General features: G+C 41.8%; 1 protein-coding gene and 1 non-coding gene across 2 annotated transcripts in view; one reads left to right on the top strand and one right to left on the bottom strand.

Annotated features, from left to right (window-relative positions):
* Window positions 1–12,108, bottom strand: part of LOC139304841 (ELKS/Rab6-interacting/CAST family member 1-like) — an 80,430-nt gene that overhangs the window by 12,507 nt on the left and 55,815 nt on the right. The window lies entirely within an intron of this gene.
* On the top strand, window positions 10,039–10,111 carry trnak-cuu (transfer RNA lysine (anticodon CUU)). Its single transcript has one exon. It is a non-coding gene; the product is annotated as a tRNA-Lys (tRNA).

Raw genomic sequence — 12,108 nt, 5'->3', positions numbered from 1 at the left:
ATCGTTCTGGCTCCAGATTGTGAGACACTGGAACACTGTCACAGCCTTTCCCTTTCTTTTTTCATATAAACTCTGGTACACACACAGACTGACACACACACACACACACGCAGAGAAAGGCTAATGGAACATTAGTCTTGTTAAAGCTAACAGTGCGTCTAGTTTTATACCATATCTGAGAGTTACCTGCCAGCACATGGCACTTATAAACCCCGGTGATAAAATGATATTTATTCCAGATGCGCTCGTCTCATTCTGGGCCTCTCAATGGTTCTCCCTTCATCTCTGTGTAACACACACACACTTAAAAGACTCTCTGCTTGGCCTTCTCAGCTTGCAGAGCTAAACACACGCTTATAACAAGTGCTGGTTGTGGCTACTGCTGTTGCTATGTGATCATTAAAATCTGTTTCAAGTGCAGCTCTCTTTTGCCAAATCTTTAGATAATTCTACTGTCGGAGGGCACTTAAAGACATAGTATGCTCTCAGCTCTGCTGGCAATGTGTCCTTACCATTGAAACTAACAAAGACAATGCAGCCAGCACGGTGAGGAACAAAGGTTCCCAGTGGATATGCAGCCTTAGATCTGTGACTTTGCTTTCAAGTCTTTCCTTTCTGCAGCAATATGAAGAGAACAGCAGGATAACAGAAGGTCTACTAAGGTCTACTGAGCGAAGAATAAAGCTTGTTATAGAGGTTACCTCTCACATACTCATACTTCCTTATTTTGGCAACATCTTTTCTCTTAAATTCTGTGGTAGTTTTGCACTGCACATCTTAGAGAGATTACTTATCAATCTGTGTGTGCAGTGCTTTTGTGTTGATAAAGTTTGTTCAGGCGTCACTCTGTTCTTTGACTGTTCAGCCATGGCATCTGCTGTTAGCTTGCACGCAGACCAACTAAAGCCCTCACTAAAACGCAGCATCCTAATTTATTTCAATGAGACCACTGTGTTGGCACAGATGGGGTCCCAAAGTAGGGAGTTCTAGCAATAAATGCAGGATTGTACAGTAAAAACGTTGAACCTGGCGAGACTTTTAACATAAGCAATATAATAATCACAATTAATTTGTAATGTGAACATGGTAAGTCTACTGTTTACCTCACAACTTTCCAGAGTTGTAGAAATCCTGTCCGTATTATTAACTTCTGTGCAATGTTTTGGCATCTGACAAGGCTTTAAGCTTAACACCTAGTTCTGCTGTTTCATTCAACAACCCTATCACAAGAACTTAGATACTGGACAATTCTGCAAAACGTTCAATACTAATATTTTAAAATTCTCTTTTTCTCCAATATCTGTCCATGACAACTATGGTATACTTAAGGTTAGGGAGAGATTGTGGTTATGGCAAATACACTGTGGTTAAGGTATGGTTAAAGTTAGGCAACTAAAACACTTGGTTAGGGTTGGAGAAAGATTAGAAAGATGGTCTAAAAAAAAGATAATATTGTAGGTCTAGTATGGGACGCAAATTTCAGTCACTGCATTAAAGTTGGACGTGCTACACTCCTAGCCACGTCTCCAGCCTCCTCCAGGACACACTTCTTTCTTCCTTGGCAATGGACATTGGCATTGGATGTAAACTGTCATACTGATACTGTTTGTTTACAAAAAAACACTGTAAAAGTATATAGAAAACACCTGAATGACTGTGTTTCATACAGGTGGTAAGCAGTAGAACAATCATGTATTTATATGATCATTTGACAGGTTATTCAAAATTCAACAAGTTTCCATTGACGTTATATTCTCTTCCCACTTCCTTTCAGGCTCTCTCTCACCTATTCCCTATCAGTATCTCTCGCCCACCCTGCATTTCTCATCTCTTCCTCTTCACCTCCCCTCCTCCGTCCTTAGTCACTCGTTCTATCTCTCCACCTCTTCTCTCTCTCTCTCCGTCTGTAAAGAAGACGGGAGGCATTCTTTCCGTCGTTCGGCGGTCGTGTGCCATGATGTCATCGCCGTGGCGACAAGGCAAGACAGTAAGCAGATACATACAAACGCACCAGGCACCTGACCCCAAGCCCAACACACACACAGACACACACACACATACATACGCGGGGGCTCTCTCCTTCCTAAAACCACTTAAGGCCCCTCACTTTATCAGAAACACTAATGCCTGGTCTTAGATCACTCACATATTTCTACACACACACACACACACACACACACACACACACACACACACACACACACACACACACACACACCCTCCAAAACAGCTTCCCGTGTGTGCTGCGTTATCTCTTCCATGCTGTCACCCTCTACTGCAGTCTATAGTGTGTGTGTGTGTGTGTTCAAGTGACAGTTGTATGTCTGTGTTTATGACAACATGTCTTTCTGTTTGTGTGTATGTGCTCATAAGTATGTACTTATGTGGGTTTCAGTGTGTGTGAATGTTCACAATTTGGCTGGGTGTGTTCAAGGCTTTATCCTGTGCATACGTGTGCATACGTGTGTGTATGTGTGTATAAAGTAGATTCAGTCCAGTGTGACATTGGCCAGTGTCTGTCTAAGACAAACACAGAGCTATTTTAGAAATAATCCCCTCTCCCTGCTCTCTGTTTCCGACTGAACAAAGCAGCTCTCCATTGTGTTCAGTGACACTGTCTGCTCTGGTTACACAGGAGGCTGCTTGTAGGACGCCAGAGTTTACTCTTTAACCCCTGTGGGACGTGGTGCGTGTCAAGCTCGACCTCATTTCTGTGAGGGGAGGTTTCCCTCTACATGCCGAGCTTCAGAGACCCATATGCAAGACTTGTTTAATCCTACCTAGACTTTGACCAATTTCGGGAAAGTGAGCTGACACGAGTGAAATCAACAGATTAACTTGGCTAAAGACAGAGGATTTAGAAAAATGTGATCATCATATCTACTGTAATCATGAGGGCTATGTGCTTTGGGTTGTTTTAAACAAAAGTAGATTGAACGAGTTTTGGTATACTTGTATTTCATTTCATTAATATATATTCATTTTAAACAATAAAAACAAAGCAAAGGCAGCCTATTTCAAACCAGGACCTGAAATTAGATCTGGACAGGTCCGAGAAGCATCACTGGAAGATCAAAGAACCTACAAATCAGCAACACAATGACTGCACTGATGGGGTGCTGTGATTTCACTGACAGTGTAGTTAAATTTGTTGATTTTAGCAGCTGATTCAGCCTCAATACATTGCACTTTGTTGTGATTTAATATGAAGTTTATTTCATCCACAGCTACTGGGAGTTAGGGATGTGGCCACCCTGATACAAGCTGAGGTGAGATCAGCCTCAGCTGGCTCACCCTGGGGAAGGTAAGAGACATTTAAAACATGCAAAACACCTGATGAGCCTGTAAGTATGACACTGAGGATACGTCAAGGAGAACCACAAGATGTACAGTATACGGTAAGTACAGTGTCTAAGCTTGATGTATATGCACATACAATGTGTTTTCCACCATTGGGAACATTTATAGATTTTGGCTCATACTTAAAAAAAAAAAAACTGTATGATCGTGGTATGCATGCAATGAACTCATAATCCTGGATCCTATCCACAGTCTTCACTGTTCTGTATGTCGGAAAGAAAATAAGAAGGAGAGACAGAGTGTCTGGAATATTTTGAATAACTGAATAAGAAAGGTGTGGTTTTAAAGAGAGGAGAGAGCGGAGGAGAGATGAGAGGAGTGAGATACAGGAGGGCACAGCTGGCTCTCAGTGGTAGCTAATGCTGCCTGGAGGCACACACACACACACACACACACACACACACACACACACACACACACAGAAGTAGCATAGAAAGATGGATGGAAGAAATCTGCGATAGAGAAGGTGAGTAACTGATTCATCCTTCTCTTCTGCCAAACCCTTTACTTTCTTCCTTTTATCTTTATTTCCACTCTTTCTCCTTAAATCCTCTCTTTCTTTCCCTTTCTGTCAGTTTTTTTTGATAATCAGGTGGCTTTCGGTTGACAGACCTCACACACACACACACACACACACACACACACACACACACACCTTTATGACTGGCTCTGGTGTCCATGACTGTGCATAATCTACTTGTACGCATGGATGTAAAATGAAATGCATTTCTAATTCCTGTTTCTGTCTTTGCCTCTCTCTCTCTCTCTCTCACACACACACACACACACACACACACACACACACACACACACACACACACACACACACACACACAGCTACTAGTTTAGTTTCTGGGTCTCCAGAGAGGGGCCCTGCAAAGTAGTATTTCTCTCCCAGCTGACAGCTTCTGTCCTGGGGCAGACAACCAGCGAGCACTGGGCCCCTATTCTCATCTGCTCCATGCTCTCTCTCTCTCTCTCTCTCACACACACACACACACACACACACACACACACACACACGTTTGAGGTGTGAAAGTCATAAGTAAGAAACACAAGTAAGAAACAAGAAAATGACGCTGCAGGGCCTCTCCTTTAAGTTTGACACACCCATTAACGCACGCACACAACTATACATATACATATGTACAGCATATGCATATCTGACATGGAGTTGATAGTACCTTGAAAGTAAGGCTTTGCGCCACTGCCTCTAGCAGCATCACATACCAACACACAAACACACACACACTTACTGGTTTATAGCCCTACAAGAGAAAACACAGGGCAATGAATGCACACATCAGAGCTGGTTTTATGAAACATTTGTTAGTGCTGGCCTGCCATGTGTGCCGCATCAAAGCAAACACAGCCAATAAAGCCTTGGTTGATAGTAAACCATTTACCGCCGCTCGCTCTCTCCTGCAACACGGAGTTTCACTTCACTAGATTACAACAGAAGTTATTAGAGAAAATGATCGACACCTACCGCAGTCGTTATGTGCATTCAAAACTTTGAAATTGTTCTTGAGGGCTACATCAAGCCAAACACATCAAAGGGATACGCTGAAAATGCAGAATAATGATAAAATGATTATCGGGAATTACAGTTAAGAATGCCCTCTAGGCTTTTATTCAACGCCAATATGTGTTTACAGATCTGGAGAGTTTTCTTGTTTATGAGACTTTAAATAACTGAAAAGAGTGTAAATGCAGCAGCCAGGTCCTGATTTAGAATAAACTTTGTTTTATTTTTGACTGGTGCTGCTTAGATTAAAGTAGCCCACTGTATAATGTACAATAACACACTGAGAACAGCAGGATTTTTGGTGAGATCTTTTTGAAAGCTGTGTGTGTGTCTTAAACTATAGTGGAAGTGGGTCAGAAACACTGGATATGAATGATTTAGTAAGGAGAGAGAAGACGGGACGAGAGACCATCAGAGAGAATTGGAAAAAGTGAGAGAGAAAGAGAATGTTAGGAAAATAGGTTAAAGCTGGTGCATAGGATAAGAGTGTGTGTGTGTGTGTGTGTGTGTGTGTGTGTGTGTGTTTGAGAGGGAGAGAAAAGCTCCCCTCAAGGAGCAGTTGTACATCAGAGAGGCTTAAAGAAAGACAGCGAGAAGGCTTACACTCACACACACACACACACACACACACACACACACACACAGAAAGAAACAGCATTGACAGGGAAGGGAATAAAATAACGGGAGGATTTGGAGGGAAAACAAATCAAAGAGACATGAAGGGGGAGAGAGAGAGTAGCAGGAAGGGGAGGCAGAGAGACAAAGGCAGTAAGAGGGAAAGAGAGAGAGAGAGAGAGAGGAGGGCAGGTGGGACTACTGCATGACAGAATGAGGATCTGTTCTTGACACATTTCCCCTTTTTCTCGCTCCCTTTTTTCTCTTAAAAAAACACTCGCTCCTCTCGCTCCTTCACCTCTCTCTTTCTCTGTCTCTCAGACACACACACACACACATACACACACACACACACACACATTTAAAAACACACACTGTGACTAATAAGAAAGGTGTAAAAATGCATTATCCATGGTCCGCGGGAGTTTGCTCTTTCCATGGGACCACACACACATACACAGTCTGAGGAGTGTGACTAAAGATGCAGCTTTGTCTCCACTGTGCTTCTTTACAGTGAATCCATTTCTATGCTGCGCTACAGAGACCAAGACATCTGCTTACAATCTGTCAGCACAAACTCACTCCTGTAACCGTAATGGACACCTGCGACTCCCAACTGCTCATGAAAGACCACATTCTTAAAAACGTGTTTTGCTTTATTTGACAATGTGAGAGTGACAAATATGTTTCTGTCGATCTACTGTATCTATAGATGCTCCCTGTGGTGCAGCTCTACTCTACTGCCTGTTGGTCAAACTGCTCAAATACATATATTATAAGTGAATGGAGACAAAGTGACTTCTTCAGACTCAGTAAACTGTAACTGCAAGTAAAGGTGTCCGTATGTTTCAAACAAGGTGCTTGTTGCATCGTCGATCAGCATGCAAACTCAACAGCATGAATGCCTTTGAGAAAAGACAAATGATGATTTTCATGTTGTACACAAATAAGTGAAAACAAATAGTTGCCTGAAACTGAAACTCTACAGCATGAATTCGAAATCATCAACAAGGCAGTACTAACACTTGTTTTTACATTGGAGTGGCACAGCACTAATAAAAAACAGCCACAGTTAGTTGCAAAAGACTATAAAATGATAATTATTTGCATTATCTTTAACGGCTAAATTTGCTATTTTAAGAGCAAAATAAAAGCCTGATGATTGACTTCATTATCAGAGTTTGGATGTGCTCAGTTTCTTTGTTCACTGTGTGTATCCACTGACTTGAATGCCTCACAGTGAGCCAACTTTCCTATTAAGGAGGATAAAGTCTTAAAATGGAAATGGCATCTTTACATTGTAGTTGTGCAGTAATTTATAACCGTGATTATACTGTTGATGTCAGAGCCGTCATAATTTCTCACTCCATCTCATGTCTTTCTTTCTTTTCAGAGTATCAGTCTCAAGTCTGGCCTCCTCTGCCTGTCTGTCTACTACAGTTTTATTATTTCCAGAATAGAAATGTAATCGTTTGGCACTCGTAACGTACAATCAGAGGCTTTGAAAAAAAAGGCATGTTTTGTTTTCTACTTTTTGATATGTTTTCCCTCTTCATTGCTCCCTCTCCCTCTTTAATTGCTGTTTAATGATCTGTGTGATGGCCTGGCATGCACAACCTGTAATCAGCCGAGGAAAACAGGCGAGTTTAGGTTTTGCCGCATCCTTTTTTCCTTTATCTGTTCTTTCTCTCCACTTGTTTCTTTTTGTTCTGATGTGTTTGGTTCCCTTCCATCTTTCGGAACATTTTGCTCTCGTTCTCGGCTCCTTGTACTTGTTCTAAATCCCGTTCTTTTTCCTCTTCTTATTCAGCAGCTCAGTGTACTTAATTGGTGTGAGAGCTCTGCAACACACGTACAGATTACACGTAACATTACAATACAGAGGAGTCAGCACTATAAAACAAGGCCGTCTCTTTTTCTGCTGTATATTCAGCTGAAGATCACTGGTTTGCAAGGCTTCAGAGACTTTCAGAAAACCCTGTTATTTGAATACAACTTCTAACTTCAAGCACATATTTTATTGCTTCTATTTTCCCAATTCAATCTCTCCCTCAGTCTCTCTCACAAGGGAGAAGAAAAAAATCAAAAAGGAGAGAGGAAGACAGCCAGAGTCGGAGAGAAGAGGGCAAGAAAGGCAAGTACAGAGAGCGCATGAAAAATGGAGAGAAAAGGGGGAGACGGGAGAGCGAGGCGCCCTGATTTGAGCTTGTAAGACTAAGTGTCAAAACTGCGTGCCCCTTTTTGTCATACTAAGCTCTCAACATGTCTGTCATACACACACAACAAATACACACACACACACACACACACACACACACACACACACACACACACACACACACACAGACACACACAGACTTGCGTTGGCACACTGTGGATTAATCTCATTGCTGTCTGAGGGGGATCAAAGCGCTTGTCTCTGGCTTATGGCAGCACACCTCCTTGGTGTGCTGCCATAAGCATGTGTACATGCATTTGTGTGGGAGGATGTATTTTTATGCATGTGTGTGTGTGTCTGTGCGTATGTGTGTGTGTGTCTGTGCGTATGTGTGTGTATATACATCTCCAAGCATTCCTCTGGGAGTGAAAACGTCTAAGCAGTCATGCTGTCTCATCTGGTTTTGTAAGGGACTCCTGTGTGTATGCGTGTGTGCCTTCTTTCTGAAGGCAACATGTACTTCTAATGTTACTGTTATTTGAGAGAGCTGCCGTGAGTGTGTGTTTGTGTGTGTCTTTTACACGTGCAGTCCTATTGTTAGTTGTTCCATTGAAAAGAGGATCTTTGACTACATGCACACAAACAGAAGGGACACACAAACACACACACACAACATTGATAAGTTTCAGTATGTAGTGACAACAGTGAAGACACAGATAGACGTATAGTGAGACTACAGCCTGCCAGACAGAAATCAGGCGATAATGATGTTTCCAGACAGATGGAGAGATGGATGGAAAGAGGGAAGGTGGAAAGGAAGAAGAATAAGAGATGAAAAAGGGTGAAAGGAGGGTGGGAGGGAAGGAATGCCATGAGCAAGGGATGGAGTGAAGGAGGGACGGCAGGAATGAAGGGAGGGATGGCGGAAGAGGTGCTGGGAGAGGTTAGAGGGAGGCTGGGTGGGAGATAAAACAAAGAACAGAGCAGCAAAGGAGAAATAAATTGAATTTATAGCGTTCACCTTGAGGCATCAGCCCAGGCTCTCTCTGCAGGAGGCTGAAGTCAGGGCAGAAACTTGGTGTTTCTGCAGACTTTCTTTATAGTCTAATTGTACATGTGGCGCAAAACAGTGTTTGTGTGTAAACAGACTCAAATTGTCCTAATTCTAGATGGTTAATCCACTAAAAGCTTAATTTTGTTACTCCTTTGGGCATATAGAAGATCCCGTTCCAGTGAATCAGAATAGATTTTGGCATTGCTGGCAGTTTTAACCAAATCTCAGTGAATCACTACCCAACACCTGATTCGTCACAGCCTCCCCCACACAGAGAGCACAACTATAACATCATGTTTTATTTCCCTACTAAAGCAAAAGTAACATAACTCACTTTGTTGCCGGTTGCTGGAAACCTTGACCATGTGCATTGCCGCCCTTGTTTCTCTAAAGCAGGGTCTTTTCATTGTGACGGTACAGTGTTTTCTTTCATAATAAATGGCCTTTTCAAGTATCATTAATGTTACAATCACCATAACAACCTTGCAAATAAACAGAAAACAGTGTCTTGCTGTTTTATGTTTCAGAACATTTGTTGCAACAAATGAATTCTGATTTTAATGCTCATAAAAATGTTGTCTGGTAAGAAATAATGACCAATAAATTAGTCGACAATTTTGTGCATAAGGTGAAAAGGGGACATTGCTTAACTGGAAGGGAGGAGGACATAACGTAAGTGGTTATATATTCAATATAAACTGTTGTCTGAAAGATTGATGGATGAACGGAAGGAGCGAGGGAGACGGAGATGGAGGAAATATAATTTCTTTGGGATATCACGCAGTTTTGTTGGCTCGACTAAGTTGTTGTTGGACAGCTGTCTTTCTCCTCTTTGCTTTCCCTCCTTTTCTCTCTGCCATAAAAACATTTCTGCCCCTGCTCTTTCATTTTATTATCCTCCTACTGCCCCCCTCCCAAAAAAAGGAGATTTATAACTTTTGCCCTGACCTCTTTTCTCGCTTTTCTTCTCCTTGTCTTGTCCACTCTTCACTCTTTTCCTCTTCTTGTTTTGTGTCCTCTCCTGTCTATCTTCTCTCCTCTAACCTCCTCTCTTGTCTACTTTTTTGTTCTCTCCTCATCCAATGTGCCAAACCTCATTTTAAATCAATTTACACAAATGATTTTGAACATGGGCTTTCTGAGTATAACACATAAAGAATGCTTTTGAACTGAATCAAAGACATCATATTCTTTTGCTTCTGATAATTCACCTGGTGTAGGGTGCTGTTCAAAGCAGAAATCCAGCCCTCCACCTGGCTGAGTGTGCTCAGTTCATGAGTTATTGCAACGCAGAAATCCAGACCCATATCTTCCCTAGACATAGCCCGGCTAGCTCAGTCGGTAGAGCATGAGACTCTTAATCTCAGGGTCGTGGGTTCGAGCCCCACGTTGGGCGACAACATTTTGGACTACTCTGTCCACTCATCAAGTCACTTTCCCTTCAATATCTTGGACTCTGGATCGCTGTAATGTTTACAATAATCCAAGAGATGAGGAGAGGCGGTTGTAATATTCACGAAAAATGATGTGAGATTCCACCTGTTTAAGACAGTTAACTGCAGGGTAGGTATCATTGTGTTGAGATGTATTTTAATCACATTCGGTGACACAAGTGATGACATTTTCATCAAGGTAAAAACACTACACTAGGAAATATGTTGCAAATAGCTGAAACTCTCCAAAAGCCAAACAAACCTTCTGTATGTGAGTCTTACAATAATGAAGGCTTGTTGCACATGTACTACATTGGACGTTACACCTCAAAATGATTCAAACATATACCTGTACCAGAGAGACATGCATGTGTGAGCTTGGAGGAGTGCGAAAGACTCACAGAGAGCATCAGAGTGAGGCTGAGATGTGTGTTAAATGTCAGTAAAGCAGAACAGCGGAGAGTAAAATAGCCTTTAATTCATCCAGATTGGGATTTCAGACCTGACGCCCTGCTGTTACACACACACTGTCAGCACATTCCTCCAGCTGGCTGCGTGGCACACACACACACACACACACACACACACACACACACCTGCATACTCCAAACCACACAAACACATGACAACACACATACCCACAAGCACACATGAGCCTGGGAAGAAAACGAGCATGTGCATATTTAATGTATATCACAAAGAAAATATGTCTGTGTGTGTGTGTTTTACGAGTGTGTGAAGGTCGCTACAGATGATTTATCAGTGGGAAAGACACACGTTGGGGCCCTGCAGGGCAGATGTGTGTATCTGTGTGTAGGTCTGTTTGTGTATTTTCAGTCTCTGGATTAGTGTGTATTGGCATGGGTGTATTTACATGTTTGTGGATGTTGCATGTGGTTTTATGTGCATATTATACATGTGAAGGTATTAGCTACAGTGTGTTCCTGGACACACACACACACACACACACACAAATTAACAATATACATCAGGGACTGAAGGTTAGCATAGTGTTGGAGTAAAGAAGACATATACAACCAGATGGTGAAAACTATGGCACAAAGATAGATAGACACTCTCACAACTACATTACAGTGTGTGTGTGTGTGTTTATAAAGCAATAAGAGAAGAAAAGGGAGGAAACAAGAGAAGGCGAGAAAGGAGACAGAATGTCAGTATTACAGCTGTAGTTGGTATATATATTTCTGCATGGGAGTGAGTGTGTGTGCATGTGTGTTAATATATTCTGTGTCTGTCCCAGAAACCTCTGCAACATGCCGTATCATATATCATGTCTTACAGTAACATTAAACCTTACACCGATGTAAAACTGGGCAACAAATCAGACATCAAACCCCGAAGAGTTACGGCAGCCTGCGAGTGCAGAGACAGTTTCATGTGCATTACAACAAGATATATGGACACACAGGACGCAGCCACCTTAAACATCTCATGTTTTACATGTGGGAGAAAGCCAGAAACAAATGACGTATTTGCTGACCAAACCCTAATGTCTTGTGAAAAATATGAGCAATGGTGTAATGTCCACAACTCACAGAGAGACAACTAGCAGCTACCAGAACAGACACAAAAATACACAATATCACAAATATGTGGGGAGAATATCTGACTGCAGCCTGAAAGATATCATGTATTATGCAAAGGCAGGGCATGGAAGTGTTGTTTTTTTTCCCAGTAAGTTGTTAATAATCACATATGAATGCAACAATTCTTTGTAAGCCCCTGCAGGCGATTCATGGGAGCCTTTAAAAGAAGAATTTCCAGTGTGAAAACTGGAGCTTATTTGATCAGAAAACAACCAGTATGCAGGTAGAAAAAGTAAGTGGTACGGAAGTGTTGCAAACATACAATATACAAACAAACAACAAAAAAAAATCTTTAAAAACAATCAATATTGGTGGGACAGAAATACTGTTAGAGCACAAAGTGGGGAAAGTAA

This window comes from Enoplosus armatus, chromosome 22 (assembly GCF_043641665.1).
Source record: "Enoplosus armatus isolate fEnoArm2 chromosome 22, fEnoArm2.hap1, whole genome shotgun sequence".
Taxonomy (NCBI): Eukaryota; Metazoa; Chordata; class Actinopteri; order Centrarchiformes; family Enoplosidae; genus Enoplosus; species Enoplosus armatus.
Note: the sequence above shows the minus strand (reverse complement) of the source record. Positions and strands in the feature narration are given on the sequence as shown.